Raw genomic sequence first — 22,556 nt, forward strand, 5'->3', positions numbered from 1 at the left:
TGTTATAAAGCAGAAACTAACACACCAATGTAAAGCAATTATACTCCAATAAAGATGTTAAAAAATAATAAAAACAATAAGACACTGGTAACTCTTGTGTAACTGTTTCAGCATTGAATTTAACACTGAACTTTCCTTGTGAACTCATATATTCAAGAGTAGGACTCTCCGTGAAAGTTTTTAAAGATTAACCATATTGACCCCACTTATCTAGTAAGGTATGGGGAATTTATGGTAGGTATAGGAAGCGGTGCTGTATGTACACATGTGGCTCAGAAGAAAGGGCAGCCATGGGATGAAGGGAGAAATTCAGGAACTAAATGCAGAAAGTATTTGTTGCTGAGGAAGAAGAGAGAGGTATAACAGGGATTTTTCTCTGAGCATCTGCTGTATAGCTTGGCCCAGACAGACACTCAATACCAATTGTAAAACTGGCAAAGGAGTAAACAGTCATAGGAAGGAGGATAGTTTTGTCTTCTGATGAGTCTAGGAAGTTGTATTCTGCTGCAGAGTAAGACATCTTTTGAAATGGGCGATACCTTTAAGAATGATTCACGGGGCTTCCCTGGTGGCGCTAGTGGTTGAGAACCTGCCTGCCAATGCAGGGAACACGGGTTCGAGCCCTGGTCTGGGAAGATCCCACATGCCGCGGAGCAACTGGGCCCGTGAGCCACAACTACTGAGCCTGCGCGTCTGGAGCCTGTGCTCCGCAACAAGAGAGGCCGAGACAGTGAAAGGCCCGCGCACCACGATGAAGAGTGGACCCCGCTCGCCGCAACTAGAGAAAGCCCTCGCACAGAAACGACGACCCAACACTGCCAAAAATAAATAAATAAATTTATTAAAAAAAAAAAAAAGAATGATTCACTATTTTAAATAGTCATTTCCTTTCATGAATAAAGCAAAGCCTTTTCATAGTAGGAAATGTAGAAATATACATATAAGAAGAAATAAAAAATATAAAAACTGCTTAAAAAACTCCCTTCAGAGATAACTAGTATTAAGAGTTTCATGCACCCTCTGAAATGTCTGTGTGCATGTGTGTATATGTTTGTATGCTCACATGTTTATATAAAGCATGAATGGAAACAGAAATACGCATAATATTTTGTAATCTACTTTCTGCATATGTTGGGAACATACTCCTCAGTGATAATATTTTTTTTTCTTCTAAAATTAATGTCTATTTGTAGGGCAAACAAGAAGAATTCGAATTCTACACTTAACACTGGACCACCTTTCTTCTAGACCAAAAAAGTGCCTGGAAATGTTGAAAAGGCATAAACTTTAAAGGGAAGAAATCTTGTTATATTGGATTTACTACAATCTAAAGAAATGAATGCTGGGCAAAACCAGAAATATATTATTCACACATTGGATATTGACAAAACTCCAGAGATAAGGGTAAGATGTGCTACTGAATCTAAAAAGGAATATGACTTATATTATTTCTTATCCACAGATTTATCTAATAAGCATTCGTTCCTTTAATATTTAGGAGACAGTAAAGGTACAAATAGAAGTCAGACTGCCTGAGTTTGAATTCTGAGTCCTAAGCCTCAGTGTGCTCCTCTGTAAGATGGGTATGATTAATAGGTTGTTGTGAGACCAAATGAAATACAGGGCTTGGAACAGTGCCTGATGCAATATTCCATGGAATATATTCCACATGTATTCCACATATTCCATAAGTTAGGCTGTTATTGTTATTGTTTGCTTAGACTCCAGTAACTGACTACTGTCATTTGATTACTTGGAACTCCCCAACAAAATTTTCCAAATTGAATTACCTTCCTTAAGGAGAGGAATGACAACTTGGTAGCCGCCTATCATAGCTGACTTATAATGGGGTACAAAGACAAACAAGCAAAACAAATCAGACAAAGAAAAGTTCTCCTTGGACCCTACTTATCCTGCAGGCTTTAATTCATCCTATGAGCTACCTGATAAAATCCTCTCATTAAAATTTAAAACTTAAGTTAGCCAGTGCTGTTCTCTGTTGTTAGCAATTAAAGATTACTTATTGTTATATTGACTCGGACGCTCCCAGGGCCAGAAGAGATGGTAGTGTTCACTGGGGACAAATGTTTAGAGGGAGGTTATTTTGCTAGTTGGTCAGTTCATAGGGAATCTTTCCATGTAATGACAGTGTTTCCTTCAATATATGACCTCAATGGTGGGAATGTGAAAACTGAAAACTCATGTAAGGCACCATTGCAATTAGGACCACAGATTTTGGACTTGATACCTGGGTTCCAGGTATCAAGTATTCTGCAGCAAATCATGGAAATTCTCAGTACTCTATTTCTTTACCTATAAAATTGGGAAAATAATCATTCTAAACTCAGGGTACTGTAAGTGTATCATGTGCTCAGTATACTTCCAGGGTTGCCAAAAACAAGAGGGTTGCCAGAAACAAGAATTCAATAAATTCTAGTAATAACAATTTAAATAATGGTTAATAGCAAGAAGAAGAACACCCTAGAACCAGCTCTGTGTCAAGTCGGTTCTGTAAAGAACAATGTTAGTGAAGTCCAGTGAGGGCCCTTAGTAAGTGGGCTTACTGCTAAACCCAACACTAACCTGAATCCTCTGCTTTACCAACGCACTTTAACGGATGCTTAGTTCTGGAGGAAACAAAATGAAATATAGTAGCCATTAAATTAAATGTGAGTGATTGACTTTTCCTATTAAAGGGCAGAGATTATATCACTGGATTAAAAGAACCCTAGCTATACACTATTTCTCACTTAAAATAAAAAATGTTAAAAAGTAAAGGATGGGGCTTCCCTGGTGGCGCAGTGGTTGAGAGTCTGCCTGCCGATGCAGGGGACACGGGTTCGTGCCCTGGTCCGGGAAGATCCCACATGCCGCAGAGCGGCTGGGCCCGTGCGCCATGGTCGCTGAGCCTGCGCGTCCGGAGCCTGTGCTCAGTGAGAGGCCTGCATACCGCAAAAAATAACAAAATTTAAAAAAATAAATAAAGGATGTGCAAAGAGTACCAGTGAATACGTACAAAGGGAAAGTAAAAATAGTAGTAATACGCATAGTAGACAGCAGAATTAAGGAAGGAAATCAGTAAGCAGGATAAAGAGGGTCATTAGGACATGTAAAGAGGGAAAATTTACAGATATAACACATCTGCATCTCCAAACAAGCTAGCAACTAACACTTAGAGGAAAAACCATTAGCTATGCAAGATCTTAAAAAAAATAAAACTATAGTGAGAGTTTTCAATAGACTTGAAAGAATTAAACAGATCTACTAAATAAAAAAGTAAGTGGGCGGGCTTCCTTGGTGGTGCCGTGGTTGAGAGTCCGCCTGCCGATGCAGGGAACATGGGTTCGTGCCCCGGTCTGGGAAGATCCCACATGCCGCAGAGCGGCTGGACCCATGAGCCATGGCCGCTGAGCCTGCACGTCCGGAGCCTGTGCTCCGCAACGGGAGAGGCCACAACAGTGAGGCCAGCGTACCACAAAAAATATATAAATAAATAAATAAAATAAAATAAAATCCAGCAGTGTATCCAAAAATAATGCATGTGATCAAGCAAGTGACTTAGTATGCGCAAAGTCTATTAAATAGTCCCTCAATAAATTTAAGGAGAAAAAAGGAATTTATAACATTCATAGCCCATGAAAAGATATTTGTTAATTTCTAATGAAAAGTCTAAGTCAAGTAGGAACAGAAAGTTACTACTAAATTAAACAATACATATGTACCATGAAACAATACTAGTATTATCTGAAAACCATTTTACCTTCAAGTTTTACTCTTTCATTTCTAACCCATCTCACTGTATTCCACCACTCCTCCCTCCCTTCCCCAAGCAAACATTTATTGTGTGCCTAGTATATTTCAGGTACTGTGCTGGGCAGCAATTCTAAGAAATTAAATATATAATCCAAAAAGAAATATGAAAAACAAGTAACCAGTGAAAACCATACAGAGAAGGTGACAGATGAGGGAGCAAGTTAAAAAATACTAGCCAAGTTGAACTCAATTTCCCTCTTCCGAATTGGATAAAAATTGCAATTTAACTTTAAGCCTATCACAAGTTAAAAAATGTTCTCCAAATAGGGTTCAAGATGTGTTAACAATTAAATGATTTCTATTTTTCTCGTATATTATAACACTCTGAACCAAACCAAAAGCAAAACCAGTAATAGCATATCACCAAAGAGAAGAGGATCATTTCTATAGCATTTCCATGTTCCCTGTGCTTCTCTGGGATTTTACAAAGTGTGCATTTAATGAGAGCACCCTGAAGTGACTGCAGGCAGGTGAAGCCGCTATTATGTGGCAGGGAGAGCTGACAGACAGCTTCAGGAGCGTTTAGTTAACAAATCATTACATAGTGTTTGTAAGACTTCCACCTGAACCCAAACAGAGCATGGAACTGTCTTGGAAAGAACAAAGCCATCAATTGTAAAACAAACCTTGGTAAAGGCAGCTAGGATCAGTAGGCAGGGGAAATAAAGCAATTTATTCAAATTGTATATTTGAACACTAAGAACTTCTTTTTCTCCTAAACGTAACTGAAATTTGGAATCCTTTAAAAATATGAACGATAGGTCTTCGCTTGCTTTTAAGGACAAGGAGTAATATCTGTTAAGTTGAAGGAGAGTGAAAATGAAAATGGGCAAGAATATTAATAAACCATTTAACTAAGAAATGACCATGTGTACACGCTCTAACTCGTGTAAAGCATGTGGCAATCTCAGGTTTAGTTTTGTAACTGAAAAGAGAAAGGCAAAGTCTTAATGCCATCCCGTCATTGTGATTTCTTAAATTTTGCCCTACTAAAGACACTTCATCTTTTTTTTTAAATGGCATCAATTTATGTTTTTACAGTTTTTAATTGGAGTATATTTGTTTCACAGTGTTGTTAGTTTCTGCTGTACGACAAAGTGAATCAACTATAATGTATACATGTATCCCCTCCCTCTTGAGCCTCCCTACCCACCTCCCCCCATCCCACCCCTCTAGGTCATCACAGAGCACCGAGCTGAGCTCCTTGCGCTATACAGCAGCTTCCCGCTAGCTATCTATTTTACACATGGTAGTGTATATACGGAAGATGCCTCATCTTCTAATTGCCAAGGCCACACACAGGCAGGGAAGAGAGGGCAGGGCTGAGCCAAATGCAGAATAGGAAAAAAAAAAAAAAAAGGTCAAAGCAGCAGAGGTAACTATTATTTTTCAAAGACTACTCGAAGCATTGAAATTCTGATACCTCATTCCTGTGACAAAAATTGTAATGAGAACAGGAAATGGTACCCCATGAATCCATTGTCCTGACAATGATTTAATGAGAATGGGAAATGGTGAGAGCATAGCTAATTCGCATTATGATCCTGAAGTTGTCATCTTGTGGTTCTGCTCAGATGCTGCGAAATGAAGGATGTCGGACATCAGCTGGGAGAGTGTGAGGAAAAGCATGAAGACGGTGACACTGCGTGGCCTGAAAGTAATGGGAGAATGTGTTAGTGATGGAGGGGCACGCTGTGGGAGGGGCAGGAAGGGGATACAAAGCATGGGGTCTGTCTGCTGAATGACAAAGTAAGAATCCATTTAAAGATGGCATGGGTGCCCACTAGAAGGGAGAGACCAGCAGGTAAGGCAAGGGCTGTGATGGAAAACTGAGCTAGGAAGTAACCGAAAGATCGAATGAGATTTGCACAAACAGGCGAAATCTGGCTCATTTGGACATTCTGTGTGTTATCTTCTCTTGGAGATATTCAAGTTTGTGGAGATGCAGTTGATTTTGTGGCTCTAAGGCGCTATTTCTTTTCCTCCCTCAGTAGATAAAGTTTTACATCCACATGTCTAATTTAAACTGTGCATTTTATAAGTGAAGCTATCAAACATACCCCATCCCGGCTCCAAAAGCTCTGAAAGAAAGTGGTCAGTGGGAGAAAGAACGTCATTCGCCTCGATTATGCTGGTAGAATCCAGCACGTGGTATATCAAGATTATGAAGAATTTAAATTCCACAGATGGCAGAAAGTAACTTGCTGTTAACAAATGAGTTTTAACCTATTTCTCTAAATAGCACAACTCAGGTTCTAGACAGTTCTGAGTGCCGAATTATTCCAGAACTTCTAGACTTTTTTGAGCATGCCAAGGCAATGTTCATCGTCTGCTTACATTTCGGGAAAAAGGTTACCATACGTGGGAGTGGGTGGAAATCAGCGGGAAAACTGAGAAATAAAACTTTTTAATTATGCATTTTCAAGTCTGACTTGCTGCTCAAAGTGCTAGCTAATCATTTAAAGGGGTTCCTTAAAATTCTCTCTGGGGACTTTCCTGGTGGTCCAGTGTGTAAGACTCTGAGCTTCCAATGCAGGGGGCCCGGGTTCGATCCTTGGTCAGGGAACTAGATCCCGCATGCATGCCACAACTAAGAGTCCGCATGCCGCAACTAAGAAGTCTGCGTGCAGCAACTAAAGATCACACATGCTGCAACGAAGATCCCACCTGACGCAACTAAGAGCTGGCACAGCCAAAATAAATATTAAAAAAAATTTTTTTAATAAGTAAAATAAAATTCCCTCTGTAACGCTGCCATAACATTTAGCATGCTTCTCACAGGTGAATCCTTCCAGCAATAGAGAAAACAGAGTCATGAAGGAGATCAAACGCTAAAAACCTCTTGGAAAAGAAACTGTTTTTTACTAAATACAATACCAAAGCAGCATAGTAATCACGATCCACACTCATTCTGTAAAATAACAATAATAATGGTAAAGGGTGGTGCCTTTCCGTTCAGTTTTCTCTTAGCACTTTTATTTAAACGCAATCATAAAGAGTGTATTTTTGAAGATGAAAAGCAACTTTCATAAAAATGAAAATGACTGTGATTCTCTCACCACTAGTCAAAAACCTTTCAGACTAAGATAAATGGCTCGAAGCCATTAGAAAAAAATTATTGCCAACTTATGTGTGCCTAAGCCCCCCTACTTTGCATTTTGATTCATATTTAAAATATTGATTCCATCAAATGGAGGAACAGTTAGTGTCAGCAAGAAGATGATGGAGAAAATGAAGTCAAAGGCGAACAATGTAAACAGTGGATTTATTTATTTACCCTTAGGTGAAGGTGCCATATTTCACTTCTATTGAACACTTACTCAATTTATTTTATTAATTTAATCCTTCTAAAGTACTACTTCACACTCTGAGGCAATTTCAGATCAAACAGATCACTGTGTACTTGTTGAATTCATGGTGAACGATACATGAATTTATAATCCAGAATGATTCATAATTGAGTGAGCTACCTTATTTTACTCCCCTATTACAGGAGAGGTTCACAATGAAAGACGATAATGTTCAAGGAAGAAATGTGAAAAATATTCTCAAAAGTTGAACTATATGATAATAATGTCTAGTGGAGATGAAATATTTAGTGTCCATATTTAGGTTCTCCATCATGTATAATGTGGTCGTGTAAGGGGTGTCTAATGCTGATGAGAATTTCACTTTGACCTGGCAAAAATGAAGTAAGCAACATACAGTATTTCATCCATTATGTCCATTTTCACAGTGAAGGATGGGTTCTATAATACTTTTTTTCCATCCAATGTCAAGGTCTTAAAAAAAAATTTTGAAAGCATTTAAGAGGTTCTTTTAATGGCTGTATTTAGTAACAAATGACAGCTATCTATTAATGCAAGTACATCTTATATAAAATATTTTAATATGGATTTTAGGTGATAGTATATTCTTATTAACATCACATGTAAATTGACACATCCGAGCAGCTCTTTTAGATGAAAGATCCATTTAGTCCCATCTTCAAATTATGGATTGATACAATATTCTACGCCGTAATGGTTCCAAAAGTATTGTTAGCACTATGTATTATTCATGTTTTCAGGTACCATTGTTTCAGCTCATAATAGAGTATCTCACAATTGTGAGTGAAGCTTATAAAGAACTGAAGAAAACTACTTAACTGTGGTATTTTAATAGGTCACCTAGGTGGCCCTGAGGACATGTGGGCATGAGAACTGTAGCAGTCCTTGGCACTGGGCTCAAATTTGAGAAAATAAAAAATTTCAGCTCTGAATGATCTAGTTCTATCACATAAGTGCAATGTATTTAAGGTGGTATTTTTAAAGGTGCATATAATCATCAACTATTATGGCTATTGTGGGGAATTCAAACTGTAAATTAAACTGTTTCATTGAATTAAAATGAACGTGGTTTAAATATAGGCCAATATATGTCCATTCAGAATAAAACAAATTATACTAAGTAGTTATGAAATCTAAACGATATAAAACTTGCTTCTCAAGCTTGCCCATGCATACAATATCCCCTGGGCATCCTGTTCACATACAGATTCTAATGCAGGAAAGCTGGGACAGGGCCTGAGATTTTGCATTTCTCACCAGCTTCCAGAAGATGCTGATTGGTGGTTCAAAAATCAAAAAAGGATTGGGAGGAGGCCTTCCCTGGGGGCGCAGTGGTTGAGAGTCCACCTGCTGATGCAGGGGACGCGGGTTTGTGCCCCTGTCCGGGAGGATCCCGCGTGCCGCGGAGCGGCTGGGCCCATGAGCCATGGCCGCTGAGCCTGCGCGTCCGGAGCCTGTGCTCCGCAACGGGAGAGGCCACAACAGTGAGAGGCCTGCGTACCGCCAAGAAAAAAAAAAGGATTGGGAGGTATTCAAACAGACGCTGTGGGCTCTGGGTTTACTACGCCATGCCTGTGACTAAAAGCAGCTGTGGCTTTGCCGCCCAAGGGCTCCTCACCTCCAAGCTGTCAATCAATCAGTGAGGTTTCTGCCCACTGCTGGGGCCACTCTGATGTACAGTTCACACCGTCTGCCAGAGGATGCCAGTGGGGTGGAGCTGCTGCTGCTCATGGTGGTAACCTGTTTAATCATTCATCAGCTATTGCTTCCTCCCCTTCTCTGCTCCCCTGCCTATGCTTCCTGGGATCTCTTCCTAGAAAGCTACAATGAAAATCGTCAGCTCAAGGTCAGCTTCTGGGGGAACCAAATCAAGTCAGGTCTGAAATAGAAAGTCCCTCTCGGGTCCCCATCCTTTTCCTCCCTCTACCCAGTTCTCACCCCCAATAGGTAAGATATGTTCTTAGTTTCCAAGTTTTAATTCTACGAAACTCTAAGCAAATATAGACGCTTATTCCTTTCTTTTAAAATAAAATATACCCACACTATTCTGTACTTTTTTTCACTTAATGTATCTCGGACATCTTTCAATAGCAGTGCACAGAGAGCCTTCTCGTTCCTTTGTATGGTTGCGTGGTATTCCACTGTATGTAAATAACCCAGGGTCCAAACCCCTTTTGCCATTTCTTCTCCAGCTTATGTACCTCTGTTTTTTTGTTTTGTTTTGTTCTGTTTTTGCGGTACGCGGGCCTCTCACTGCTGTGGCCTCTCCCGCTGCGGAGCACAGGCTCCGACGTGCAGGCCCAGCGGCCGTGGCTCACGGGCCCGGCCGCTCCGCGGCATGTGGGATCTTCCCGGACCGCGGCACGAACCCGTGTCCCCTGCATCGGCAGGCGGACTCTCAACCACTGCGCCACCAGGGAAGCCCTGTATCTCTGTTTTATTTGATTACTTATTGAATGACAAACTTTAATCATTCAGTGACCTCTAGCCACAAACCAATTTACTGATGTCATTCTGAAAACATTACACCTCATACTGAATAATTCCCTTAAAGCATATTCTCTCTAGCACAACAGAGGTGGGATGCTATGCCTCTTGCCAGAGACAAGAATAAAGTCTAGGTCAGCTTGCTCACAATGTTACACAGTAGGCTGATATTGAGTCTGTAAAGAGGTAAAGTTCTTAAGGCTTGTTCACATGGAATTCCTCATCCTGTATTTATATAATCAATTTCTTTTGAGCACAGGTCTGGGACTTTACCTTCTTCGTGTGTATTATATGCCCATTGCTTCAGCTCCTTGCCCTAGTCCATATTCATAACACAATCATTAACTCCCACTGACTGAACATACGTCCCAAACCCCGTCACTTGTACTTCATACTTAATATTTATCAATATATTAATTGTCTTATGAGTCAATTATTATCCCTATTTACAGATGAGGAAACGGATGCTCCGAGAAGGTAAGTCATTTGACAGAGTCATGTAACCAGCAGGTGGAAAAGCTCAGTAGTGATAAGCTTCAGTCTGAATCCTATTGGGCAAAGAACAAACTATCCTTCCCAGCTTTCTGTCAAGTGCACAGAACTATCGCTGTCTTCAGTTAAGCCGCTGATAAAATTACAAATTAGCCTATGACTAGGGATTGGCTCATGAATGGATATCTATAGAGAACACTTTCCTGTTACATTAGTCAAAGTTCTCCAGAGAAACAGAACCAATAGGATATATATATACACACACACATATATATACAGTTCTCTGACAACATTTTATATGTATATATACAAATGTATACATATATACGAGGACATTTATTATAGGAATTGGCTCACACAGTTATGGAGACCGATAAGTCCCACAATCTGCCATCTATAAGCTGGAGAACTAGGAAAGCTAGTGGTGTAACTCCCAGTCTGAGGCTGAAGTTCCAGAGTCCGAGGTCCCAAGAACCATGAACTCCAATGCTGGAACGCAGGAGAAGATGGGCGTCCCAGTTCAAGAAGACAGGGACTTTATCCTGGCTCCTTTTTCTTCTACTGAGGCCTTCAAAGTACTGGCTGACGCCCACCCCCATGGGTGTGGGCAAATCTCCTTAACTCAGTCTACAAATTTACCTGCTGATTCAAATGCTAAACCTCTTCCAGAAAGACCCTCACAAACATATGCAGAAACAATGTTTTACCAGCTATCTGAGTATCCCTTAGCCCAGTTAAGTCGGCATGTAAAATTAGCCATCACACCTGTTGAGCACTGATCAATAATCAATATGATTTAGATATTGTCCTTCAGAAAGTTAATATGCTTCTATGGATATTACTATACCCTTTCACCACTGCCCAGAAGAGTATCACGGTTGTTAGAGATCGAAAAACAGTAACATAACAACAACAAAACCCCAAACCCTTTATTATATCTACCTTTTCTCCTTTATCAGGTAAAGAAAAGGGGTTTGTTTGGTATGACGTGGTATTATAACCTCTACTGTGGATTACAGAAAAAAATGCTTTGCTTCCTGAGCCTCCCCATCTGTCACTTAAAGAAAGAGTTGCCCAATTTGGGTAGGAATGAATGCAACCTCATTAGGTCGTCTCTTCTAGATTTTGAATTTTTCTACGCTTCAGAAAATTATAACAGGATTTACTCATTTCTAATTTTCTAACACTTCTCCCCTCCCCCAGAATTCCTTGTAGATGACTGAGATACGTTCTAGTATTATAACTCCAAATGGTACTCTGGACAAAATCCTTACGAGCTTTAGGACAACCTACTCTAAAGAGCCCCATACAGTCTGTTTACTCCCTCTTCTGGACCTCCTGCTTCTTCCTTCCATCTCAGTTCTAAGATTATTTCCGGTGGAGGAAGCAGGCGAGCTGGCATCCAGCAGTTTGCTTTCTCGCTGTCATTAGTTATCAATACACCATCATCAGCCTCATCTGTTCCCAGGGCTTTCTTTTCCTCCAAACAACCCACAAAAACCTTCTTTTCAAATATTATTTTTAGAGCATTTTGAAAGCTGCAGATCATTTTAGACACTGGCCTTTTATACACTGCTTTTCTGTTTCATGTCATCATTTGTTCAAGTCCTTTTTTTTTTTTTTTTCCATTACTAACTCACTGCAGGTCATTCTTTACAGACCCATTACTTCTATCTGATATCCTGCAAGAATTTAATTTATAAGAGCATTCCATTCTTGGAGTCACCTTTTCTTCTGCAGTCACTAGCCATGGAATTTTATGCATCATTTCCAGCAAACTTGAACCTTACTGTGATCTAGGTTTATGGGTTTTCAAACGCCCCCTTAGAATTTTGTGAAGATAACAGTCAACTTCTACAGAGTAGGAAGCAGGATGATATCTAGCAAATAGCACCTTGTTCCCCTTAATTTGATATTTGTGTCAGAGCAAAACAAATGTACAGTTTTAATATCTAGTATTGTGTGATCTACTTTTATGAGAACTTGAAAAAGCTAAATTGAAGTAGTACAGCAAAAAAAGTATTAATGAAGTCTCACTTGACGCGAAAAGTTGAAATAATAGAAATTCTCCCAAATTTTAAAATTTCATCAGGGACTGCAGTTAAATGTAGGTAGTCTCAGTAAATTGTGTTTGCAATACTGCCATAAAAAATTACCGCCTCTGATGTTATCATGTGAAACAAAGCGGAGTTTATGTGTACCTTTGGTGACTACTCTGCTGGTTTTCAACATTCTGATATTCACTATTATATAAAAATATTTAAGCTCTCATAATAATCCACATACCTTTAATAATCCACCTATCTTTTTTATTGAACTATAGTTGATTTATAATATTGTGTTAGATCCAGGTATACAGCTAAGTGATTCAGTATACATATATACGCATAAATATATACATATATGCATATATACATACACACACACACACACACATATGGACTAATCATACTGTTGGAGACCTAACAGGAAAATGTGGTCCTGCTAACTGCCAGAGAGCACAAGAAAGCAGTAAGCAGTACTGTTGATGCTGAATGATGCCTCTCTTCCCCTGTGTATTTAGCACATACTTGAAATTGACTGTTAATTTCATAAAATGGAGTTGCTCTGCAGGAGTTTTTATATTAATAAATGTCTTTCAGCACATTCCTTAAAAACAAAAACAAAACCCTCACCAGGCTCAATCCTGTCACATGCAGGCCCTGTGCAGGCTAAGAACGGGAAAGTATGGAGAAGCTTCCTGAATGTGTGCCCGCCAAATATATATATTCTTTTTCAGATTCTTTTCCATTGTAGGTTATCACAAAATACTGAATACTGGATATAGTTCCCTCTGCTATACAGTAAACCATTGTCGTTTATCTATTTTCTATATGGTGGTGTGTATCCGTTAATCCCATACACCCTCCCCACAGCTTTCCCCTTCGGTACCCATAAGTTTGTTTTCTATATCTGTGAGTCTCTTTCTCTTTTGTAAATAAGTTCACTTGTATCATTTTTTAGATTTCACATATACGTGATATTGTATAGTATTTGTCTTTCTCTGTCTGACTTACTTCACTTAGTATGATCATCTCTAGGTCCATCCATGTTGCTGCAAATGGCAATATTTCATTCTGTTTTATGGCTGAGTAATATTCCATTGTACATATATACCAGATTTTCTTCATCCATTCATCTGTTGATGGACACTTAGGTTGCTTCCTTGTCTTGGCTACTGTAAATAGGGCTGCTTTGCACACTGGGGTGCAATTAGCCACCTATATTTATCTACACATCTTTATTTTTAAAAGCTCTGAAGCATTTGTCTTCTCGTCTATTCCCCTGAATCCTCCTTGGTCCTAGAGACCTCCCTTACCTCCGTAGCCCTCCATCCTTTGTCCTACTCTCTGTCCTCCCTCTAGACCAGCAAGCAGCTTTTCATCTCTTTGTTCTACATGAAGCCTCCTGCTTCGAATGGCATTTGAACAATTGTTTTATGACTAGTGATATTTGAAGACCAAACTACCTGGTATCTATGTCTAAATAAACTGAGTATTCTATTTCTGGACTAGTTTAAACTGTAATGAGACATAATGGAAATATGTGGTTTGACAAGCTAGGTGAACAAATCTGCTTCATCCATCCACTCATAAAAATGTCCGATAAACACGAAGACAAAGCTATCCAAAGCCCAAATAGAATTGCCAGTAATTCCATCTTTTAGGGAGACGGGTGGCTAAGCATTTTCTTGCTCTGTTAACCTGGTGTAAGAACGAAGTCCTCACTAACAGCATCTTACAGCAGAGACAGAAGCTGTGCTGGCCAGATAAATAGAAGCCCATCTCTAAACTCTTTTTGGAGTCGTCTAGAATCGGTATCCTTCCACCTTCAATAGCTCCTCTCGATAAATTCATTATAAGGCCACTGAAAAAAATTAGATCTACAGAGATAAACGGACAGATATACAGTCCTGTGGGATACTCCTACACATTACTATCAGTCTAGGATAGACAAATTATTTAAAAATAAATAAGGATTTAAACGACATCTAATAACGTTGAGTTAAAAACCATATACCAATTTTCATGCGCTATATAAAACTATCCTTTTTAAGCATGAATGAGCTCTATTCAAAAGAATATGTAACAGGCTGAAAAATATTGAATACATCCTATAAACAATAAATGACACAGAATATAGTCTCTGAGCATGATAGACAAAGTAAGATTAATATTAAAAACTAACATTATAAAAACTAGATATTAAAGAGCAAGCAATCTCCTCCCTAACCCCCCAAAACGACTGGCCTAAAACAAAATCAAATATATTATTATAAACTTTTTTGGAGATAATAAAAGTGAGACTTACCACCTTTTGTGAGATTCCACCAAACATAAGTTGAGTAACAAATTCAAACCATGACATTTCACATTTTACATTTAAAATATAAAAACAGGCAATAGACCAGATTTAGCTGCTTACCCATAGTTTGCCTACCCCTGTTCTAAGAGATGGCGCTGTTAAGAGACACGAAAAATTAACAGGTGCTAACCTCCAATGAGAAAAAATAAAAACGCACAGGAGATGACAGAGCTGAACCCTTCTGTCAGCACTTTTACATCACCTTTGTCACCCAATCTTGAACACATATAATGATAATGCATGACCTCCTTGACAGACAAACCCAGCGCCATTTCCCACTGGGCCTGGATAAGCCCTCAGAATCCTTCTCAACCCATTTCTCGAGGCAGCCACAAACAATGAGAATTGACAGAAGACACAAAACCTATTTGCCATCCCTGATCTTCTACCCTCTAAGAGTGCATTATCCAGAATTTGATCCAGCACTTTGGGGTCCCAGAATAGAGAGGAGCCATCACCTTGCTTGAGCTAAATTGTTGTACCATACGATCCCAAGCAGTTTTCAACCCCATCATGCCACTGACACGCATTCAGCTAACAATCAACTAAAACCTTGAAGCCTTCTCCATACCAGTTGCTATTAAGCCATACCTTGAACGCCTTATATGTTAGATTCTAATGTATAGTCTCCCAACTTCAACTCATTTAAATCAAATTAGCATGCCTTTGGAGCTTTAAGCCAGTTCAACACGATGAAAACAGTGGTCTCAAAAGGGATCCCTTAACACACTATTTGGCAACATCTTCTTGATAACCAAAATAACCATGTTTTAAATTACTCTCCCCATCGGGTGTTGAAGTCTTTGGGGTAATATTTATATTCACACTGTACACAGAATCTACACCAAAAAAAATACATTTTTTGAGCACAGAGAGTTCTTTTTCAAAACCATTATCACTGCTTTACTAAATTAAGAAATAAAGATATCTTTAAGATTGTCCTAGTATCTTAGAGCCTCAAGGACTGACTCCAGCCAGAAAAAGCTTTAGGCAAGTAGTGTATCCCAGGAATTTCTTGTTTTCCAACTTAATCTCTCAGTCGAGCAACAGAATACCTGTCATCATGAAAGATAAAAAGAATGTACTCACAACTGAGTTTCATAGTGCTAAACAATAAAAAAATGTGAGTTACTGCTAAAATACCGCTGTAAGACATTAAATACTATCACGAGAGCGCTCTGAAAAGTTACAGGCGTTATACGAACATAACGAATCACTTCTGTATGTATTTTGTGGCCTTAAGGTGGACATTGTTATTCCATCTATACATTTCTAGAAAAGAGATAGGAGAGTAGCATTCTGTAGTCTTAATTTACAATCCCAGATCGTACTTTCTTCATTTTAAGTTTATTTTTCCAAGATATAATTATTTTCCTTTTAGGTCTAATTTTCTTCATGAAAAATGTAGTAACCCATTCAGCAAACTCTCATTTCTTGGGAAACCGAATGCTTTCAATACAGAAGTCTTATTTAGATGTATTCTTGTACAGGGATCAGCAAACTTTTGCTGTAAGGGCCAGAAAGTAAATATTTCAGGCTTGGCGGCCAAGAAGCAATGTCCTCAACTCTGTTAACATCTATCCTCCCTGAAATACTCCCCGTCTTTCTTACATTCTACATTTAAATATGTAAAAACCATACTTGGCTGACAAACCATCCAAAAACAGGTGGTGAGCCAGATTTGGCCATTGTTTGGTGACGCCTGCTCTCGAGTACTGACCACTGAACAAAAATAAGATCACAGTTGTCTGGCCATCCATCAAAACCCGCAGCTTAGTAATTTCCATTTGTTGCATGTGAGTGACAAGACAGATGACACAGTTCAAAAATCACCTCCATTTTGACCAAAGAAATTTCATGTGTCAAGTTTTGAAATCTTCCAGTGGAAAAAATTAGAACCCCAAAGAATCCTATTCCTTCTCTTTCGATTAACAAATATCAATTGTCATTTGTAGGCTGTGTGCCGGGCAATATGAAGAAACAGATAACAAAACCAGTAGCATTCACCTAACTAGACCCCAGCCCCTTCCACTGAAAAACGATAGCATTTATAGATGATAATTTCCTACTTTACCTAAAGATAGATATAAGTCTCATAAAGGAATATATAAAAGGTTTAAAAAGAGCTAGTCACAGAAAAATCATGAATGAAACATGAAATCGTTTCTCTACATTTTTCAAATCTAAGTTTTTCTTCCTACACAAATAATTTAAATATAAATACCTTTAAGGACTTTGTAATAAATAATTACACAGCCAAAAGCTGAATACTCACAGGTTTTAGTCTGATAATGCACAGTAAAGTCAATGTCCACCAATGACAAGGAAGAGTAAGGAAAACTGTATTTTTTTTTTTTTTTTTTTTTTGCGCTACGCGGCCCTCTCACTGCTGTGGCCTCTCCCGTTGTGGAGCACGGGATCCGGACACACAGGCTCAGCGGCCATGGCTCACGGGCCCAGCCGCTCCGCGGCATGTGGGATCTTCCCGGACCGGGTCACGAACCCGTGTCCCCTGCGTCGCAGGCGGACTCTCAACCACTGAGCCACCAGGGAAGCCCCAGGAAAACTGTATTTTAAGTGAGAAAATATAAAGAGTCACAACAAGCTTCCCAAGTCAAAACTTTTTTGTTTCTTCTTTTTCCAAAAAAGAATGAAACTCATGTCTAACAAGGCAGAGAAGGTTCTATACAACCTGAGGCATTCTAATTTGTCAATGGGTCGAACTGTAGTGGTGGCTTGTGCTGTGTTCTCTGCCTATGTGGCACATTTGGAAAATTCCTCCTGTACTGGAAGAATGTCTCATCTTAGGAGTCCTGCATCCCCATGACAGAAGGTGAAAAACTTGCTTTCTCACCTCCCTTTCAGACCTTGGCTTTTTCCACATGAGACTTCACTTTGAAAGAAGCAACATGGAGAAACTGGTACCATACCCAGAGCTCATATTCTCATGAGAGCAGAGGGGCCTTCCTCTCAACGGCAGGAGGGCAGACGTTCTAGAATCTCACACACACCAGCAGCAGCAGTAACCAAAGCTGTGGTGTCCGTAGTAAGCACAAGTGTCTCTTCTCGGGAACCATTCCTTTGTGGTAGGGTGGTGTTCCTGGCTTTGCAGTCTCCAAGGCTCAGACTCCGGCCCTTCCTGTGAGCTCCCTAACTTAATTTGTCTTAGGTTCCTGTCCCGGACTGACTTACGTCTCTCCAAAAAGATATGTGGGGAACTCCTAACTCCTGGCACCTGGGAATGTGACCTTATTTGTGAAATAGGGTCTTTGCAGATGTAATCAAAGTTAAGGTAAAGTCATCGGCTCATAATCCAATATGATGAGTGTCCTCATAAGAGAAAAATAAAAAACACACGGAGAAAATGCCATGTGACGACAGAGGCAGAGATTGGAGTGAGACAGCTTCAAGCCAGGAAATGCCAAGGACTGTGGCTGCCACCAAAGCTGGGAAGAGGCAAGGAAAGATTCTACCCAGAGTCTCAGAGGGAGCATAACCCTGCTGGCACCTTGATGTTGGACTTCTAGCCTCCAAAACTATACGGGAATAAATTTCTGTTAAGCGACCCAAGGTTGTGCTATTTTGTTACGGCAACCCTAAAAACCTATTACAGCGGGGTTCCTCAGAAGGAGACCCTGAGACAAGGATTTAGTATAAATGACTTTTTATAGGGCTTCCAGGAGAAACCAGTAAGAAAGTAGAGAAAGCAGAACAGGGAAGGATTTCAGAACTAAGTATGCATGAGATCTCAGCCCAAGTCCCAGCCTCAGCCCCATCCTGTTAAGGAGCTCTGGGGTTTAAATTACATCCAGAGTTTGTCCCCACTGGAAGCAAAGGAGCTACTTTCATGCTTCCTGTCTGGGGAGCCAGTCAGTCATTGCCTGCCCCACTGGACCTAATCTCCCTGGCACTCCAGGCCCTCTGGACTGGCAAAGCAGCAGTAGCTGCCATTGGGCAGGTATCTGAAGAAAGCTGCAGGTGCCAACCTTCGAAGAAAATTCCTGGAGAATCTGGGTATGAAATACACAAACAGAGTAAGAGGAATTTAGGGGTATTTGGGCAAAGCACAGGCTGTATTTACTATACCCATCGGTAAATTTCTTTTCTGCTCAAATTTCCTAGAGTGGAGCCTGTTGTTTGCAACTAAGAACAGTAACTGATATGCCACCCAAGAGAATAAAATCATCTGTCCTTTTTAAATTTACAATAAGAGGTCAAAGTCATTCACCTTATCAAACATAGATGAGTTCCTAGAATATTGTGGGAAAATCCAAATTTTATAAAGTCACATTTTAAGTGCATTAAAGAAAACTCAATATTGAAAGAAAAACTTGTGAAATATTGAGTCAAGTGACGACTCTTTCTATAAATATTTAAGCATATCAGTTTTGTTATTACATATATCTATAAACCTACTATTATCAACAGATACGTTACAAGTGCCTCTTAGTTATAGAACACTACTCATGGGACTATAAAAAATATAAGTTATGCTTCCTGTTTTCAAAAGTTCATATGTTAACATCTGTAGGAGCTTTGGTCAAGTCACTTAACATTTCTGAGCCTCAGTTTCCCTTCCTGTGAGATGTAGATGATAATGTCAGTACGAACTGCAGGGGAGATCATGATATAACTTATGTAAATGCATTTTGTGAATGTAGAAGATTATATAAATATAATGATATTGAGAAACACATAAAAATGTGATGTAAATAGAAAGTCCCACGGGAATTCCAATTGAAAAAAATATCAAGTCCATGGGACCTGTGGAGTCCTAGCAGCAGATAGATTCCTCTCAAAGATATAGGTGCACCGGACAACTGTCAAAGGATTCTATAAAACTCTTGAACCACACATATTACTCTGCTGCCTCTAATTCAAAATACATCAAGTAAAATTCTAGTTACAATTTATCTTCCCACACAGCTTGCCTGGAAAGAGATAAAGTGCCAAACAGAGGACAGGCATGTCCTTGAGGCCTTGACAATTACATTTCTCAGTGGACTTTGAGAAGATGGTACTCCAGTGAGTAAGTCTGTGTGTTACCAATTTGGTTAATGTGAGTTTGGCCTTAAGAGGTCACTCTACTCTTAGGGCATAAAGTCAAGTCTGTGAGCCTTCAAAGGGATGACCAGACCCTGAAACTTTTTCAATTCACCAAGATACCCTAGGTCTTGGCTTGGCAAGTAACTAGCATCTTCTTCCTTGAAATTTCTGCTCGCTTTTGTACATTTTAAATGTATTAAACGCCATAATTTTCTTTAGGTTCTTGAGATTCCCTTTAATTAAACCTGCAGGATGCCTATAGAACTCAAAAAGTAATAATAGTCTATAGAAAAATGTTCATCGGTTCTGACAGCTACTTTGAATGCAGACAGTCGTTTCATGGACTGCTGATTTCCAAAACAAAAACTATACAAAGCCCCTGTCTTTTTTTCCTCTTTGGATAGAATCCCTTGTTCACTGATACTTGAAATGTGCTTACGGTAATTTGATTCTTGTTTGTTTTTCAATCTATTCTTAGTGTAGAGGAATGGCAGGAATTTAAACACTCCTCTACTTTGACATCTAGGCAAACATCGTTGAAATAATATCCGTTCAAGTTCAGTTAAGATTTTACATTGATATCCTGGCCTGGCCACTCTGGCCTCAGAGAGAGGATTATGCATTCTCTTTTCCTTCCTTTCCCCCCTCTGTCCCCCCTTCCTGCCCCCCTTCCTCCTCCCCCTTCCTGCCCGCCTTCCTGCCTCCCCTTCCTGCCTTTTGTAATATCTGGATCACATTTCTTCTTTATCATTTCTATTCCCTTTTCTCTTTCTAGGTTCTTCAAACTCTACACACACATTTTTCCTTATTTGTGCATGCACAGGCCTCTTCTTTGTTAGAAAGGAAAGAAAAATAAAGCAAAAGACGAAGGTGGGAAAAAATGGAAGGAAGGGAAAGAATGAAGGAATAAACAAAAGGAGGAAATAAAGAAAACAGCTGGATACATATATCTTTTAGTCAGGCATGAATACATTACTATGTTAAAAATTTTTTTTAATTAAATGGCTGCTCCATGGAAGACTTTGGGCTCGGTGGTGAGAAAGTAAAGTTAAATAAGACATGAATTTATCATCTAATAGAGCAGACATCAAATCGCTGTAAATAACCTAACACAAGGCAAAAGGTGGACAAGTTCCCTAAGACAGGAACCACGACATGGTAAAGAAAGAAAGATGACCATGACAATGAGAAAGAAGAAAAGATGACATTTAATTACGCAGAGGATGGAGAGGGCAGCAAGAGTCTAATGGAAAGATGGCACTTGAGACGCACCTTTGAGGGTAAAATTTGCTTTCCCTTCCAATTTGTTCCATCAGTTTCACTACAAAATTCTTCAAGCAAGCTCTGTAGATGCCTTTTCTCATCACTCCTTCACGTCCTAGCTAATTTGCCTTCTACTTATACTCCATCCTCAAAATTGACACTTCAAAGAATACCCTTAACACTTTTATATTCAAACCCCACATCTTAGAGACTTTGATTTAAAAAAAAAAAAACTTTTTAAAGAACAAAACTTGCTCTCTTCTTAACATCCCCAACATGGCAGTATCCCAGGTTTCTTCTTACTTTGACCCAGACCAGATACTCTAATGAGAACTGCTCTGCGATTTTATCACCGTCAGTATCAGGGATTTACCATTGTATACAACTCTGAAAGATTTACTCCAAGACATGCCAAAGGGGAAAGGTGGGGAGGGAGTGGGGGGATAAACTGGGAGTTTGGGATTGACGTATACACACTACTATATTTAAAATAGATAACCAACAAGGACCTGCTGTATAGCACAGGGAACTTTATTCAATATTCTGTAATAACCTAAACAGGAAAAGAATTGGAAAAAGAATAGATATATGTATAACTGAATCACTCTGCTGTACACGTGAAACACAACATTGTAACTCAACTATAGTCCAATATAAAATAAAAGTTTAAAAAAAGACGTGATTCAAGACTTATGTATATACTCTTGTAACCAAAGTGTGATTGCATCACCTTTGAAAATCTTTTTTGATCCATGCTCACCTTTGACCAAGATTCAGCATATGAAGTCACCTTTAAACAGCCTATTCTACTCCAAACTCCAAAAATTAATCGATATTTTACTAATGAAATTGAAGAAAAACAGGAAACAGGATTTACATCAAACGCCACCCTGGAGGACCATACCACCCACTGTGTACTACCATTCCTCTTATAAAATGCCTTCCATTGGCTGTCTAAGCCCCCTTCTCTATAGATAAAAATAGAAGACAAAATTATCTTTGTAGAACAGAATGAAAATTATATAAAGATTCAAGTTGAGATATGGTATTATAACTAGGAAGAGACATATGGTAGAGAAAATAGATAGAGAGAAAACAGGGGTCCTAATATTTTCATCTTATATAGTAGGGTGTTGAGGGTAGTAGGTGAACATGAAATGGCAGTTTAAATACACTATTTAAAAGTATAAAGTTCTTTAGAGAGGCAAAAAACTTATCAAAAATTGGTAGTAAGTGGGGGCAAGGTAGGATAAATGTGGTAGCATAAGCCTCTCATCATTTATGTCCAATATTTTACATTCAAATTTGATAAAATGAGATATATAAATTAACCGTATTATTTAACTTCTGGAAGCAAACACTCCAAAGAACTGCACAGAAAACCCTTGAAAGTGATTTCCTCAGTGAGTAAGACTGGAGACACTGAGGATGGAGGTGGCCAACTACTACTTTAATTATAAGCCCTTTGTCCCATTTGGTTTTCTCGAACTAAGTAAACGGATTCATGTACTAAAATTTCACAAAGGAAAAGCATACTGGGAAAAAATATTTTTAACATCAATTACCTCAATGAATGGTTTTTATACACTTTTGGTTGAAAGGCTCTACCCTAAAATACAGGTCTTTTTATTCTTAATATAACTAAACATCTATTTTCATGCTAAATCTAGATGCTAGTAGAGAGAAGCAGAGTCAGATATGAAGGTTTAATTAAGAAATAAT

Source organism: Phocoena phocoena, chromosome 10 (assembly GCF_963924675.1).
Source record: "Phocoena phocoena chromosome 10, mPhoPho1.1, whole genome shotgun sequence".
Lineage (NCBI taxonomy): Eukaryota > Metazoa > Chordata > Mammalia > Artiodactyla > Phocoenidae > Phocoena > Phocoena phocoena.